General features: G+C 38.5%; 1 protein-coding gene across 1 annotated transcript in view; it reads left to right on the forward strand.

Annotated features, from left to right (window-relative positions):
• CPA6 (carboxypeptidase A6) overlaps nucleotides 1–16,802 on the forward strand; it is a 348,306-nt gene that overhangs the window by 211,951 nt on the left and 119,553 nt on the right.

Below are 16,802 nucleotides of genomic sequence, written 5' to 3' on the forward strand. Positions count from 1 at the left end.
TAAAATTGGCTTACAGAAATTTTGAAATAGGCTAAAAAATGTTTGAAACATTATGAAACCACATTTTTAGCTACCATACATGAAGATTCTCTGGACATTTCCAGTAATCACGACACCCTAACACCGATCTCTAAGGTAACTCTGGCTTCTACTCTATCACTGTCTTAAAAAACAAGTCACACTTTGGGGCTGAGCCAAAGTGAAAACTCAAAAAGTAAAAAGCATTTGACATTCAGAATCCACAGACTGCTCTGATTTTTGTTTGGAAATAATATTCTACTTAAAGGAGCATTTTGAGTTTCCCACTCATTGATCATTTTTCTTTTTTAAATACAGCTATTTAAAAAATATTATTAAACAATGGAGAGGCTTTAGGATTCCTGCCTTGATTTCAATTTAATAATGACGAATTACATGTACTATAATCCTCAGGCTTATTTTTCCTTTCCACACAAATTTCCCTCTCCTATGCTTTGCTGCTTCTCTATTTCAAGTACATTTCTTTAGTTTTAAGAGATTAGATTTTCTAAAATATGATAAATGGACCCCAAATAATTGTGTAGAGGCAGTTCAACAATTCTTTTCATGAGGTTCCTGAAAGGCAAGGGCAACCAAAAGGTCAGAACTTTCTTTGTCATCACCTAGATGACAATAGGGCTTTGTTATGACTTGACTTCTGGTCCAGAATGCTTCAGCAATATTGTGTGTGAGGAAAGCTTATATGTCTAAATTGTAAACTATGAATCAAATACATATGTATGATGCATATTAAAACATATATCCAAATATTATATGTTTGTAATGATATAACAAGAAAGGCATGTTACAACTTCAAGCTTAAACTGGGGGGTTGAGATGCTGCCCAGAGACAGACTTAGCTGAAATACTTGGAACCATCTGTCAAGGCAAGAAGAGACAAAATACACAGAAGATGGGTGAACAAGACTACAGGAAGCAGCTCCCCAGCACTTCCTCCTGAAAACTATGAGAACCGCCCCACAGCTCTATGGCTGCCAAGGAAATCTGCTGTGGGTAGTTAGGGGGATGTATGGGACAGGGGGCACATTTCTGTCATTACACCAAAAAAATGTGTTCTGCTCCTTCCCTTCCATTCTTTCCTATCTTCAGTTTTTACTGTTTGCTGTTCTCTGGGTAAATAGAGGAGGGAGGATGATAAACAACCTTTTTGGAAAAAAACTCTTCACTTATAAGAGCTTATAAAAGAAGTTTTTGCTCTTAATTCCCAAATAACCATTAGGCAAATGTTCTGCTACAATGATTCTTTATTTGGGTGTTTTATTTTGGAGCCTTTATTCAAGCACAGCTTGACTTGTATTTTCTTAAGAAAAAAACAAAACAAAACAAAACAAAACAAAAAACTGGAGGGAGGGGCGGTCAGGGATAGGGGTGCCAGCAAATTTTTTGCAAAGGACCAGAGAGTAAATATTTTATGTTTGAAGGCCGTATGGTCTCAGTCTTAAGCATTCAACCTGATAGCTAACCTGAAAGCAGCCATAGACAATAAATGAATGAAGGTAGCAAGCAGTGTTCCTATAAAATTTTATTTATGGATGCTGAAGTATTCTATTTGTCCGTTTTCTTCTTCCAACTGTTTAAACATGTAAAAAACATTATTGGCTTGAGGCCATATCAAAGCAAACCAGATTTGGTACTAGGCTATATGGAGTTTGCTGACCCTTGACTTAAAAGGCAAGTTCTCTTACCCCAGGAAATTTTAAAGGTAAGGATTAATGAGGATAATGAGATCCATATTACCTGCACTTGGAGAATTAAGCTTAGGTATAGGTTTTATAGTCATTGAGACAATCTGTATGTATTTGATATTTATTATGCATGCAAAGTTGAAGAAAATATGACATGGAGATAATCTGATGGATCAGGGGTTTCCAATTACAATGTAAAATTTATTATAGATGTGATTTTTAAGTAGGAAGAAAATTTATCTACCCCTATAAACAATAATGGAATGTTTGGAAGAACTTGAGAGTCTCTATAATAAGTTTAATAATTTATAAGTTTATGTTGTTCAGGTGTGTAGAAAGGATTTACTTGTCTATATAGTAAATTTGCCTGGTCAAGCATTAGAAGTAAAATTCACTGAATAAATTTATAAATGGAATGTAAAATGCTTAAGTGAATTTGATAAACTGATTATTTGAGGATATTTACTCTGTTCAATTTAAATTAATCAAGCATTAATCAAAGAATAGATGGTAAAATTTTTATTTTAAATACAGGTTTACAAATGGAATAAGATTTGTATGTTATACTTTTGAAAAGTTAATAAAAAGGATGTTTTAAATTATGTACCATTGCCAAATTGATGTTTCTTTAAAATACAAGTAACTGGCACTAAGACTTTCTGTGCAAAAGCCTTTTTTGGACTTCAACATTCATAATAATAAAAGGAATCCATATGGAGCACAATGACAAGGGGACAGTAGGTACAGAAGCCAGAGTGGCCAGTCCTTCTTGACAGTCAAGGTGCTGCCTCTTTGGCTGCCAGTGATGTTGTACCACATTCTGTGTAGCCATGATGCTGCATTGGTACTATGCCTTAATGATAAATGCTCTTGATCAAAATTGTGTGTGTGTGTGTGTGTGTGTGTGTGTATAAACACACACACTCTGATCCAAAGCAATAGCCAAGTCAATCCAAACCACTAATAGCCAATCAAAATTCATGGGTAGAGAGGGACACAATATTGCTTTGAGTGCTCTGAGGAAGGAAATTTACAATTGTGTTTTAGATCTGCAGCATGATGCCTACCAAATGGCTGATACACAGCATTACCTATAATCTGAGAAACACCCTCTGCACAGAAATGTAGAACAGAAAAGTAGTGTCCATCAAAACCTTTCATCCGCTAAATCCTAAATCTTTTCTGAGCGTATTCAGAACCAAGCCAGCAAACTATAGTCTGCAGCAAAACCTGGCCTGCCACCTGTTTTTATATAAATAAAATTTTTATTTTAAATTTTTATTTTTTGTATAATAAAAATTTTAGTTTAAATACAGGTTTATAAATGGAATAAGATTTGTATGTTATACTTTTAAAAAGTTAATGAGAAAAAAAAGAAAATGAAATTTAAAAAAGAAATAAAAAAAGAATAATAATAAATAAATAAAAGAAATTTAAAAAAGAAATAAAAAGAAAATGGTTTTCACATTTTTAAGAGTTAAATACAAAATAAGAATAATATTTTGTGATACATGAAATTACATACAAATCAAATCTCAGCATCCACAATAAAGTTGTATGGGAATGTAGCCATGCCCACTCACTGGCATGTTGTCTACTTCTGCCCTAAGCAGTACAGAGTTGTAGTTGCAATAGACACCATATAGCCCGTAAAACCAACGATTTACTCTTTGGTCCTTTACACAGAAAGTTTGCCACCCATGCTCTCGGCAGAACAACATCATCTCCAGTGATTTAATATACTGGGTGGACAATCCATGGCTGCAACACATTTTTTTAATCCCAGGAGGCCTGAGATGACTTAGTGGCCAGAGTTCGAAGATAAGGATGCAGCCCCTTGGGCTGCAAACACGCAGAGTCATGCTGGTACCCAGGTACTCCTCATCCATATTATCTGAGTGGGATTGGTTTCACATAAGGTTGTTACTATCTTGGGAGAGTTAGCAACAGGTTACAACTAATTTCTTGCTTACCCTTTGCCCCCCCCAAAAATTTTAGTATTTCATCTGACTCAAAAGACACTTTAATCCTAACTCTTCAGATCTCGAATACCTCATACATCCTGTTGTCTTCAAAGAGGATAGGGAAGATGCCTGTTCTTCATTTAGCATATGGGAGTAGCCAATCCTCCCTACTAGGAACCTCCAGATTATATGCTAGTCAAACCTTGAGCTTTAGGGCCCCTCTGGGACCTTTTAGGTTTCTGGGAACTTTAGGTCCCAGACAGGACCTTTCATATGTTCACATACTTACTGTATTAGAAAAGTAAGATATTTAACTATAATATTTTGAGATGTGTGTCTTATTCCACTTAGACTTTCTCTCTACCACTCATTTTCTCTCATCTTTGAAGAGGCCATAGATATTTGAGGAATCTAATACTGTAAGGAAGTGAAATTTTGAATATATTTAGTTTGAGTTACATGGGATTGCATTCATGTAACTACAAGCTCTTCTACCCACTCTGCCAACACAATGACTTTGCAGAAAGGGCAATGTAAAATGATATAAACTCCCCCTATGGAACCCAAGACCAGAAGTAATATTAAAGGAACAAGATTTGAAGTGTATAAAACCAGAAGCCACGCTATAGAATATTCTTCATATCATCAAATCTGTATAATTATAAGCAAACAGTTTGCTTCTCATCACCATCTAATCAAAACAGACATTTGCTGCTGTCAGGAATATGCTTCATCGTGAAGCATATGCAAGTAGATATTATATATATATAATTAATGGAAATTATGTGAAGTAAAACATCTATGTTTTAGAGTTTGTTTTTCAAAACATAAACTGGTAGCACTTCTACAAGCATATATGGGTGAGAGGCCATGTGTTTTATTCATCCCAAGGTATTCTATCAAATCTTAGTGTGTACCTAGTACATTATGGCCTGATCAGTCTGGTGGTCCCAGATAAGATGGTTTGCAAAACTGCCACAGACTCAGTTAAGTTGCATGAAGAAACCAATGTTTCGGTGACAAAACTCTATGTATTCACCAATAAGTCAATGTCTGCTGTAGAAGAGTAACCTGATTATACACTTATGTAGCTCGGGACAAAGCACCAGCAATTTTTAAGTATATTTGAATTGCTTTTGTGACTGTGTTAATTTTATATTTTTTTAAAAGGACACCTCAAAATTGTATGAGTTTCAGGTCCCACAGGACCTGGATCTGCCCTAGACAGGCCCACCCACCTGATCCCCAGTATGAAACAGGAGTTGCCCTTGTTCATCCACTCTCTCTACCCTATTGTCCAAATAATAAATAATAACACATACGTATGAAGAAAGAGGTGGGGAGGAGAGAAAATCTCCTCTTACTATGATTCTTACTCTCTACATGTCTGCTCCTCTTTCAGTCTCTTTCAGATGCCAACTGATAAATTATTGCCACCCATTGCCACCTTATTGCCACCCAGATTACCAGTGCAGGAGGTCTTACCTTTTCATGCCAGGCCACCATATAGGTTATTGAGTAGTTTATGCAATGGCCACCCTTCTATTCCAAACAATAGCCATTCTCATGTATAGAATGAGCTTGTACCTCCCCAGCATTTTTTGATATCTTAATATCTCTAGGACATGAGTAGGAAAGATGCTTGATAAACAGATGTTAAGTGTCCTGCTGAGATTCAAGATCATGCAGTGGGACCCATCTATCCAATCCCTGCATTTCTCCAGCAGTTCTGGCTCTCTAGGTGTAAGGATGAAGAAGGTAAATTGAAGCGTTGGTTTAGGGCTAGGGTTTGGTGGTGAGGGTGCAAGAGCATGCAGTTATATGGTGAGATGATTGTAAATGCTAACAACCACACTGTCCAGTTTGGGTAAAGAAAGAACAAGCGCTGAAAGGGAGCTGGAAGTCTGGAGAAAGCAGAGGGATTTAGGGACTAGATATCTAAATTAAATTAAAACTCAGACTGTTGAAAGTATGGCTAAGAATCTGTGGTACAAGAGTGAGATATTGGGGCGCCTGGGTGGCTCAGTGGTTAAGGCCTCTGCCTTCGGCTCAGGTCTTGATCCCAGGGTCCTGGGATGGAGCCTCACATCGGGCTCTCTGCTCAGCAGGGAGCATGCCTCCTCCTCTCTCTTTCTGCCTGCCTCTCTGCCTACTTGTGGTCTGTCAAATAAATAAAAATCTTAAAAAAAAAAAAAAAAGAGTGAGATATTGACATTTAAGATTTTGGAGATGTTAGGGGTGCCTGGGTGGATCAATGGGTTAAAGCCTCTGCCTTCAGCTCAGGTCATGATCCCAAGGTCCTGGGATCGAGCCCCACATCTGGCTCTCTGCTCTGCAGGGAGCCTGCTTCCTACTCCTCCCTCTCTCTCTCTCTCTCTGCCTGCCTCTCTGCCTACTTGTGATCTCTGTGAAATAAATAAAATCTTGAAAAAAGAATTAAAAAATAAAAAATAAATTAGAAAAATATTTTGGGAGATGTTAGAAGGTGTGATCCTTAAAGTGGATGTCTGCCATGAGTGGAGACTTGGATCATGAGATTTGAGGAGATAGAGGCTTTGTGGTCAGATAGGGACATTGACAGGGTGTGGCCTGCAGGTGAGGTGTTGAGTGCAGACTAGAAGAGGTGTCCCATCTCAGCGCATGAGGGAAAGTGACTGCAAGTTCAGTACAGGGCACAGTAAATCAGGGCAAATGGTGATATATCCAAATAGACTTACCTTTGGAGGAAGATGCTCTCCTTCCACAGGAAAACTAAAGAGGCGTATTGAAGCAACAGTGAGGAGTAGGGAGAATGCCAAGCAGGAGAACTGTGCTAGATTGGTTCTTCTCTCCCTTGAGATGTGAGCTATTAATCCAGAGGTGAGAATTTGCTTTTGCCCTGGAAGGCTCTTCAAAATCCATTTGGGTGTCTGACAAAGCAATGAAAATCATGAATCAATTTTAACCATACATGAGTGAAAGTCTATCTGAAAATTTAATTTTGTCTTGGCAACAACAAAGGAAAGGTTCACTTGTCATGGTGACCCTTGTTATCCAAGTATTTGCAGAAGGCATTCTCCAAATTGGCAGAGGAGGAGGCTGATTTTCTCTGAAAACTCTGCAAAAATGAAGATGATATTTCAGACATATCTCCCTGAGAGTCCAGTTGCCTGAGACAAGCCTGCATTAGAAATCAAACCACATTTATAGAGTAGACTCCCAGGTAGTTTGATCAATACTCACGAATGATGTGGTCCTCCTGTTTTCCACTGGAAAACACCGATAGCAATTTGGCAAGTAATCACCATTGAATGTGCAGCTCTAAATGTCTTTTTCAAATCAGTTCCTTCTTTGAAAACAAAAAAGAGTCATATTTTTATATAGGACTGTGGTTTCTTACCCATTAGTTGCTCTGTTGCTGTTTCTAGTGTGTTACCCTAGCCGTATCCCTCATATGCAGTGCAAGGTGCTTCCTTTGATCTATCAAGTCAGCAGTAAGGGAGGCCCTTAGCCTAATAGAGGTCTGACTAAAAAGACAGACTTCAAAGTGAGTGTTGTTGTCAGAAATAAGCACACTGCATCAGATCTGTATGGGGTTTTTTTAATCACATGCTGACAGAACATTCCTCATCATTTTTGTTTTTCTGTGTCCCATTATTCTTCCAGTCTTTCCCCTTTTGAAGTGTTTACACATGATCACTACATCTGGGTTTAGAGGTGGGATTTTGCAGTAGTTTACAACATACCTAAGAGAGCAAGATCCTTTAAAAAAAAAAAAAAAGAAAGAAAGAAAGAAAGAAAGGGCATTGTCCCAGATCTTCTAATCGTCTTTCACCTGCTCTCCATTATCCAATATATTTAATATATTTTAGGGTCATGCTGATTTAGATATCCATCTCTAGCTTTAATTCATATAGTGTGGCTGATCTGTTCAAATGTTATATACTAGACGGTTTAGAAGACTACAGTGTGATTCTCAATTCATTTCTCAGTAAATGTTTTTTGACATTGAGTCAAATATTCCTTATGAAATTCTTTTAAAGGACAGCATTACCTTGTTGTTTGCAGTGGTTGTTTTGATCATTGTTTAATTAGGATGGGCATATTGCCACATTATGGATCTTTTTACATCAAATAACAGAATTGGCCATTTTAATTGCCAATTAAAATACATTGGCATCATACCTAATGTGTAAAATGAGCTGAATTAAGCCTTTAATTTGAAAATTCATTTAATGGAAGACTAGTGGTTGGAAACAGACATATCTCTTCAAACGGATTATGGGTATAATTGTTTTACTGGTATGATGACTACAAGAACTTTCTATGCATTTGATCCAGCTCTGTGAGCTCGTCTTCTGACCTTGAGAACTCAGTCATGTAAGAAAAGAATTCAGTTTTGTAAAAAGATATATTTTTGAGGCATAAATGGGAAGCCTCAATAAATAAACTAATACCTCAAATGCAGTCCTTTATCTCTAAAGCATCAAAAAAATAGCTTTAATAGCCACTATTCATCTTGCATCCCAACAAAATCTTCGGGAGAGTAATGGGAGCCTAATAGGCTAAAAATAGAGAAATCTGGTTTTAACCACTATAGGTTTCAACAAGCTTTACTCCTGAGTCAGAGACAATTGCATGGTTCTTTCTGTTTTCTACATGAACATTTTGTCTTGTCAACCAGATAAACTCTTCTGGGACAGTCATGTCATTTTTTTCAACATTAAGCACCTAAAAGGTGTAGCAGGCACTCTTCTGAGTATTGGAGTTGCAGCTGTGAACAATTTATGCATTGCCCCTTCCCTGGGACCTCCTCATTTACATTCAACATAAGTAATCTGAGCCAGTAAAACACTATAAAATGTACTGCCATACTGAGAGTATTGGAGAAGCTCACCATTGAGGTCCCCAAACCCCCAAATATGGAATAGCTTTTCACCCTCAAGATGACTGCTTCATTCATGGAAGGGGAAGTAGATAAATCATTCTAATTGTGCCTCAGAGAATGTGGTGGAAATCAGTTAAAATTAGCACCAAAGATAGTCCTGACAGACATGGGTTAAACTCATAGAATTGCAGCTTTAGAGAGAAGGTATGGAAACAAGATGGAAAAAAGCGGCTTTACACCTATCAGACAGAAGTGAAATTTTAAGGCTGAGTCTCAGATCTTTTTGTACCCACTCACTCACTTTGAGCTCCACAGCCTACTTTGTATAATGGTAATCAGGAAAAGGAACTGATACAAAATGATTTCTTTTCCTTATCTGAAGCCTGAATGGGCTGGTCCAGTAGGTTCCCCAGCTGAAGCATCTTAAAGACTGAGAATGACCTCACTGAAAGAATTTTAGAGCTATGCATTCCCATTTTCTACCCAAAATATTTAGGAAAAATTAATCATAATAGTAACCTCCCTTGAGTTGTTCTTATTTGCCTGGCACTCTGTTTTTTTGTGGGCTTTTTTTTTTACATATATGATCTCATTTAATGCAAAAATGTTTGGTGTCAAATGCGACTAATAATTCCAGGATTACAAAGCTAGGAACCAGCAGAACTATGATCCAAATGCAAACCAGGCAGCTGGGCCCAGGCCTATGTTTTCAGACACCAGGGTTAATTTCCACGGGGACAGTTGCTTAGTGCTTTAGCTAACACCAAAGCATCTATTTCTACAGCTCCTGTTTTAAACTAAGGAAAGCATTATTTCACACCCTGTTCAGCACTGGGTTTTTAGTTTGTTGTCATTTAATTTTTTACTCAGTTCAGTTCTATAAACATTCATTGAGCAACTACTCTGTGTTCATCACAGTGATCATTGCTCTGAGAAAACAGCATCTGCCCCAGATGGGCAAAAACACTGTTGGTGAAACACAATGTATAGAGAGGAAACAGATAGTTAAACACTTGCAGTATATTACATCAGCAAATATAAGAAGACATAATACCAGCTGCAAGTAGAACTCAAGAACACACACAGAGTAAGGAGCTGCATTGAAAAGTAGTGTTGATCTAAGTACAACTTATTGAGAAGGCTTTTTACTCTCAGCCATCGGCACTTGGAATGGTGCTTGGATGAGACTTTCTTTTAGGCTCTGAAAAGGCACAAATCTTGAACAAGTCCTGAACAAAGTAAAGAGCTTGAGCACAATGTGCAAAGAGGAAGGGACAGAGACATGGAGAAGAAAGAATAGAGGTGCAGAGGAGAAAAGAAGCTATAAGAAGCAAAAAAAAAGCCAGAGTCTATCTACTTGTTTCTACTGATAAGGTTAGAAAGGCCAAGGTGGATAGAACTGGAACTTATGGCTCTCCTTCATGGAACCATAGCTACTTTCAGTTTTCCTCATCTACTGACACTGTTCCCGTCTCTCTGTCAGATAAGGCATCTCAGAGCAGTCTTTAACCTTCGAGGGATCACTCTGGCATCTAATTTATTGTTTTAAACCTGGAGAATTTACCCTAAAAAAACTCTCATTTGCCCACATCCTTCTCTTCCAACAGCCATCCCTTTACTTTCATCTGGACTATTGTTAATAGCTTTCTTACTGATCCACCTCTTTTCAGGGTCACTCCGAACCAATCCCAATCCCTTCTACACAACACAAACAGACCACCTTCTCTAACGCATAGATCCCATCATCACTGTTAGGACATCTCCAACATCATCCTTGCAAGCACTACAGTGTGTTCGCACTATGTCGAGTCCTTTACGTGCATCATTTCATTAATTTTCAAACACATATACATTTGCTTTATTCTTATTTTATAGATGATGAAACTGAGACTCACATAGTCAAAAGTCACATAGCTTGGGATGCCTGGGTGTCTTAGTGGGTTAAAGCCTCTGCCTTCGGCTCGGGTCATGATCTCAGGGTCCTGAGATAAAGCCCCGCATCGGCTCTCTGCTGGGCAGGGAGCCTGCTTCCTCCTCTCTCTCTCTGCCTGCCTCTCTTGCCTACTTGTGATCTCTGTCTTCAAATAAATAAAATAAAATCTTAAAAAAAAAAAAGTCACATAGCTTGTTAAAAACAAAACCAGCATTTGAATCCTGGTTTAACTCCAGTGCCCACCTTAGCCACTTTTCTACTTCCTACTTCCCTGATCAAAAACTTAGTTTGTAGGACAATAGGGAAACACTTACTGCTCCTTTTTACATGAAAAGCTTTGCTTTTAGACCTCTCTACCTATCTAAATTCTCCCCAAATTCCATCTCTTCCATGAAGACTTTTCTACACATGAAATATGCTTAATACCTCTGTGCCCAACCAGATGGTGGTAACATCTGCTCCAAGAAGAGAAACAGAATAGTACAAGGGAGAGTATGTTTTTCTAATTGCTTTTTTTTTATTTTGAAACAATCTTAAATTTGCAGAAAACTTGGAAGTGTAGCACAAAGGGTTTTTTCCCTGAACCATTTGAAAGTAAGTCCGTTATGCTGAGCTTTACAGTATATTTCCTCTAAACAGGGGCATTGCCCTAAAAACCACAATAGGACCCTCCTGGTCAGAAATTAATGTTGATACCACCATTGACTCTTCAGACCCCATTCAACTTGCTTTCCCCCAATAACACTGGGCATAGTAAAAGCATCTGGGACAGAATCACATGACTGGATTAAGTTGTCATTTCTCTTTAGTTTCCTCAGTTTGAAATAATCCTTTCCTTGACTTCCATGATCTGATACTTTTGAGATTTTACACCCATTATTATGTAGAAATGGTCTCAGTTTGGGTTTGTCTTATATTTTCTCATGACTAGAATCTGGGTGTGCTGCTTGGGGAAGGAGCATCAGAGAAGGTTGCTGCGTTCTCAATGTTTCTTTTTATAAGGGGCACAATATTCAATGTGTCCTGCGGCTGATGATGTTCACTACAATTACCTGATTGACAACGTGCCTGCCAGGCAGGCATCTTCACTGTTTTCTCTTCAAGTGCTTTATAGGGAGGCACTTTGAAATTTGATTATATCCTATTCCTCAAAAAACTTTTGTTTGTCTAGCTACTTATCTATATTAATATAGATTCATGGTTTCCCATTTTTATTCAATAGATGATTGACTATTATTACATGTTTATGTTATTGCTAACTTTGTCCTATATTCAGCCAATGGAGGCCCCTTTAAGTTGACTTCTGTGCTTTTTCACATGTTCCATTCATTAAAAAAAAATTATTTATTTATGAGAGACAGAGAGAGAGAGAGAGAGAGAGAGAAGTAGAGGGAGAAGCAGGAGCCCCCAGGAGCAGGGAGCCTGATGCGAGACGTGATCCCAGGACCCTGGGGTCATGAACTGAGCTGAAGACAGATGCTTAACAGACTGAGCCACCCAGGCGCCCCCCATTCATTTTTTTTTTTTCGGTTGTTCATTCTTTTTTTTTTTTAATATAATTTTTTATTTTTTATAAACATGTATTTTTATCCCCAGTGGTACAGGTCTGTGAATCACCAGGTTTACACACTTCACAGCACTCACCAAAGCACATACCCTCCCCAATGTCCATAATACCACCCCCTTCTCCCAAACCCCCTCCCCCCAGCAACCCTCAGTTTGTTTTGTGAGATTAAGAGTCACTTATGGTTTGTCTCCCTCCCAATCCCATCTTCCTTCATTTATTCTTCTCATACCCACTTAAGCCCCCATGTTGCAACACCACTTCCTCATATCAGGGAGATCATATGATAGTTGTCTTTCTCCGCCTGACTTATTTCGCTAAGCATGATACGCTCTAGTTCCATCCATGTTGTCGCAAATGGCAAGATTTCATTTCTTTTGATGGCTGCATAGTATTCCATTGTGTATATATACCACATCTTCTTGATCCATTCATCTGTTGATGGACATCTAGGTTCGTTCCATAGTTTGGCTATTGTGGACATTGCTGCTATAAACATTCGAGTACACGTGCCCCTTTGGATCACTACGTTTGTATCTTTAGGGTAAATACCCAATAGTGCAATTGCTGGGTCATAGGGCAGTTCTATTTTCAACATTTTGAGGAACCTCCATGCTGTTTTCCAGAGAGGTTGCACCAGCTTGCATTCCCACCAACAGTGTAGGAGGTTTCCCCTTTCTCCGCATCCTCGCCAGCATCTGTCATTTCCTGACTTGTTGATTTTAGCCATTCTGACTGGTGTGAAGCTCCTTAATGCCTATTTTAATTTGGTTTTATTTTTGTCCTTTTCCTTGTTTATAAGTCCCTTCTTTGGCACTGAAAAACCAGCCTCCCATTATTCGAAATACATTTTCTTACTTAACTAATCTCTAGTATGGTAATCATTCCCATAAAATCCTGCTTTTACACACACACACACACACACACACATCAAAGGACCTCCTCGCCCTATGTAGGCTCTAAAACCCTGTGCCAAGCCACTCTGACCCCATGTTGAAACACTTCTTAATATGCTCAAGCTCTAACACCTAAGACAAGCTCTGAGTACCCATCCACATGGTACTCTTCTCACCGCACATGGGTTCTAATACCAATCACCTGGCCAAGCCCTCCTTGTGGACACCCACAATGGCCCTGTCCTTGTTCTGGATTTCCAACCCCATGCCCAAATAAAGACTCCTACCTCACTCTACCTAACTTCTTTACTTTAGGGCTGAACAGTTCAGGAAGGGAAAAGAAGAAGAGAAAGAGGAAAAGGAAGCAGGTATATACTTTGAAGCAAAATAAATCTGTCAGTCCTTGGGGCACCTGGATGGCTCAGTGGGTTGGGCTGCTGCCTTCGGCTCAGGTCATGATCTCAGGGTCCTGGAATCGAGTCCCGCATCGAGCTCTCTGCTCAGCAGGGAGCTTGCTTCCTCCTCTCTCTCTCTCTCTGCCTGCCTCTCTGCCTACTTGTGATGTCTCTCTGTCAAATAAATAAAAAATTTTTTTAAAAAATCTGTCAGTCCTTAATGCTGTGTAAGAGCTTCATGAACTCTGACAAGATATTGACTTTCTCTGAGCTCTTTTTCCTAAGAAGGCATAATCCAAAAAAAAAAAAAAAAAAGAGGACTTTGGGGTTAGTTAGACCTAGGTTTGAAATTTGATTCTGCCACTCTCTCAGGCTATTTAGGCTGCTATCCCAAAATTCCACAGACTGGGTAGCTTGTAAATAGAAGAAGTTTGTTATCTCACCGTTCTGGAGACTTGAAGTCCAGGATCATGGTCACATTCTCATTAAGCGCCTCTTCCAAGTTGCAGACTGCCCACCTCTTACTTATCCTCACATGGTGGAAAGGATCTAAAGAGATTTCTCAGTCCTCTTTTAAAAAGGTACAAATCCCGTTACTGAGAGCTTCTCTCCCTTGGTCTTATCATTTCCCACAGGCCAAATACCATCACATGGGTGTTGGGATTCTAACATGTATATTTGGGACAGGGACACAAACATTCAAACAATAGCTGCTGCTAACTAATTCTGTAACCTCTGACAAATCACTGACACTCATTTATAAGATAAAAGTTGTTGTGGGGATGAAGTGTGATCATGTATACAAAGCACCTGTCACTGGTAGGAATTTGGCTTTTACTATTGTTATCTGTAACGGAGTTATCAAGGTGTCTGTTACAGGGCTGTTGTGAGGATTCATGGTAAGAGAGGTAAACTACCTGGTATACAATAAATGCTTAGTATAACCGCTGTTATGTGCCACAAAGGAGATATGCATAATATTTCTGCCTTGTAGTTATTTTTGTACATATATTTTCTCAATTAGCTTGTATTTTTTGAAAGCAGGAGTCTTATTCTCATTTTGTATCTTCAGCAATGCCTGGTGGATTTCTTTGCATGTATTTTTCACTAAATTAACAGAGAGCTTTAAATCACCAAGATTAAAATTTGGGAGTCTTGTTCTGTAGGCAATTTGTGGTAATTATACATTTGAGGGTATGGTAGAGACATCAAAAGTGTTGTTAAAAAATTAATTGGATAGTTCCATATAAGATTAATTAGAATAGGAATTGAAAGTGGAGATTTAGAAATTGTTTATTTGATCAACTATATAGAATCTTCCACTTTTGCATGTTTGTTATATATGCTGCCAAAGCGAGCACAGAATTTCTTTTTTTCACATTTGCATGTTTATAATGTGGTACTATTTGTTTTAAACATGGGTGGAGAAATATTTTTGTTTGTAATGTCTGGGTGAACAGGGGCATGGGGACTGGTACTGAGCAGGGAGTAGCATAAAATCACTGAGTCACAAAACAGGTGGACAAGGGGATCTAGCAGGAAAATAAGAGATGTCCTAGCAATCCATTTCCATTTGGTCTAAGGATCTGGTGTGAGATGGTCACTTAGGATGTTAACACCCAAGTGAAAAATGCAAACAGCTGAAAAGCTAGCAAAACTCTCCTTCCTCCAGTTCAACCCTTTTCCCCCTGTATGAGCCTCTTCTTCTAGAAGAAAGGAGAGAGAATGAGAATGAATGAGCAGTGACTCTAAGGCCCCTGGCCCTTGAGCCTCTTCTCTGCACCGATTACTAATTTAGTTTATTGCATTATACAAAGACTGTCCCTGTCTGCAGGGGGCCATTCCTCTGTACCCCTTGAGATATCAGAGGCCTTGTAGGGTACTGTTAATTCATCTCCAGCTTGTGAAAGCTTTGTATTGCTTCCTAGCACATACTGCACTAGAGGTTAGGAAGTCTGAGAAATTCAAGTTTGAGAACATGTAGATTTGTCCCTCTGAGGGCACTATAAATCAGGTCAATGATACCAAATGTCATAAATGATGGAGTCTAGCAAGCACTGTCAAACAAGCATCATTTCTTTTATAGTGTTCTCTCCATTTCACTGTGCAGTAGTTTAGAACCAGAGCCTTGCCAAAAGTACATCTGGGAACCAGGATATTTTTTTGGCCCAAATCATCAGCAATAGAAAGCCCTAGTGTAGAAACCTGTGTTTATGAGACTACAAATATCCCATTTTGTCACTTCCTCTAAATGACTCAGAGCATGATGTCTGTGGTTGTGCAGGATTTATACTAAGATTTGTCTAGGCCTTAGAAATATAAACAGAGCAGAATACATAAGCTTGCTTGTATCTCCACACATGGAAAATTTGAATGACTTGGGATACTGACAGTGGAGAAAGTCTGTGCTACTGATCCTATAAAATGATAATGATGAAACATGACCAGAAATCTGAAGACTGAATATTTATAAATCTAAATCCTCTACCTTAGAAGGGCATAATTGTAGGATATTATGGTCATGAAGCAGTGGGGGTTTGTGGGTAGGCTGGTATCATCATCCTGAGACTGAATTTACAGATGAGACTTATCTAGTTCATTTCTTCTACCCAGTTACCTATGTGTGCTTGAGGGGAGAGGAAATAAATGCTTTCAGCAGGAGAAATATAAAACTTGGATAATCTATCAGTTGGGAAATCACTGCCCAGATAATTAGATAAAATTTCTTATTGATCTTAAGTCATGTGTATGTAAACATTAAATGGTTTAGAAACAGGTATCTTTGATAGTAGAGCTATGGTGCAAGAAGACCATACCAACATGGAGGCAAAAAGAAATTTCAGCTGACCTTTAATGGGATACAATTCTCCAAAAGTGTAACATGTTAAATCAGGCCCGAGTATTGATTTTATGACACTATAGTAGTCAAGCCTCTGAGGCAAGGGGACCTCACATACATTTTAAAAAGGTGTGCCCATGTTAGGCAATATGGTAAAACTTCTTAGGCCACTATAATTTGAAAGAAATTTTCATCAATTTCACTGACTAACACTTTGCCTTAAAGTTTTGCTTGCTTGACAATATTGTACCTTTTTCCTTTTGAGCCAGTGTGCAAAGCATGTTTACTGACACCTTTAGGCTCATGATGAAGTGTGACACTCAGGATGAACAGCCATAGTGTTCAAGACTTGTGATATGTATTGCTAGGATCAAACACACTGGTAGAACAATTTGCAATAGCTCCTTTTCAGTCCGACAGTCTTGCTTCAAAACTATGCTTAACCTTCTTGCTGCCGATCTTTTTCCAAGATGACTTACTGTCATGACTTAGCACATGAATGGTCCATCCTATGAAGATAGTTGACCATTTGCTGAGTAAGCATAGAAGAATAAACATTTTGTATTTAGGTATTTTGAGTTTCTGGGTTCCTCTGAAGGATAAAAGTAATTAATTTGCAT

Source organism: Mustela putorius, unplaced genomic scaffold, assembly GCF_011764305.1.
Source record: "Mustela putorius furo isolate JIRA1106 unplaced genomic scaffold, ASM1176430v1.1 tig00000151_pilon_pilon_pilon, whole genome shotgun sequence".
Classification (NCBI taxonomy): Eukaryota; Metazoa; Chordata; class Mammalia; order Carnivora; family Mustelidae; genus Mustela; species Mustela putorius.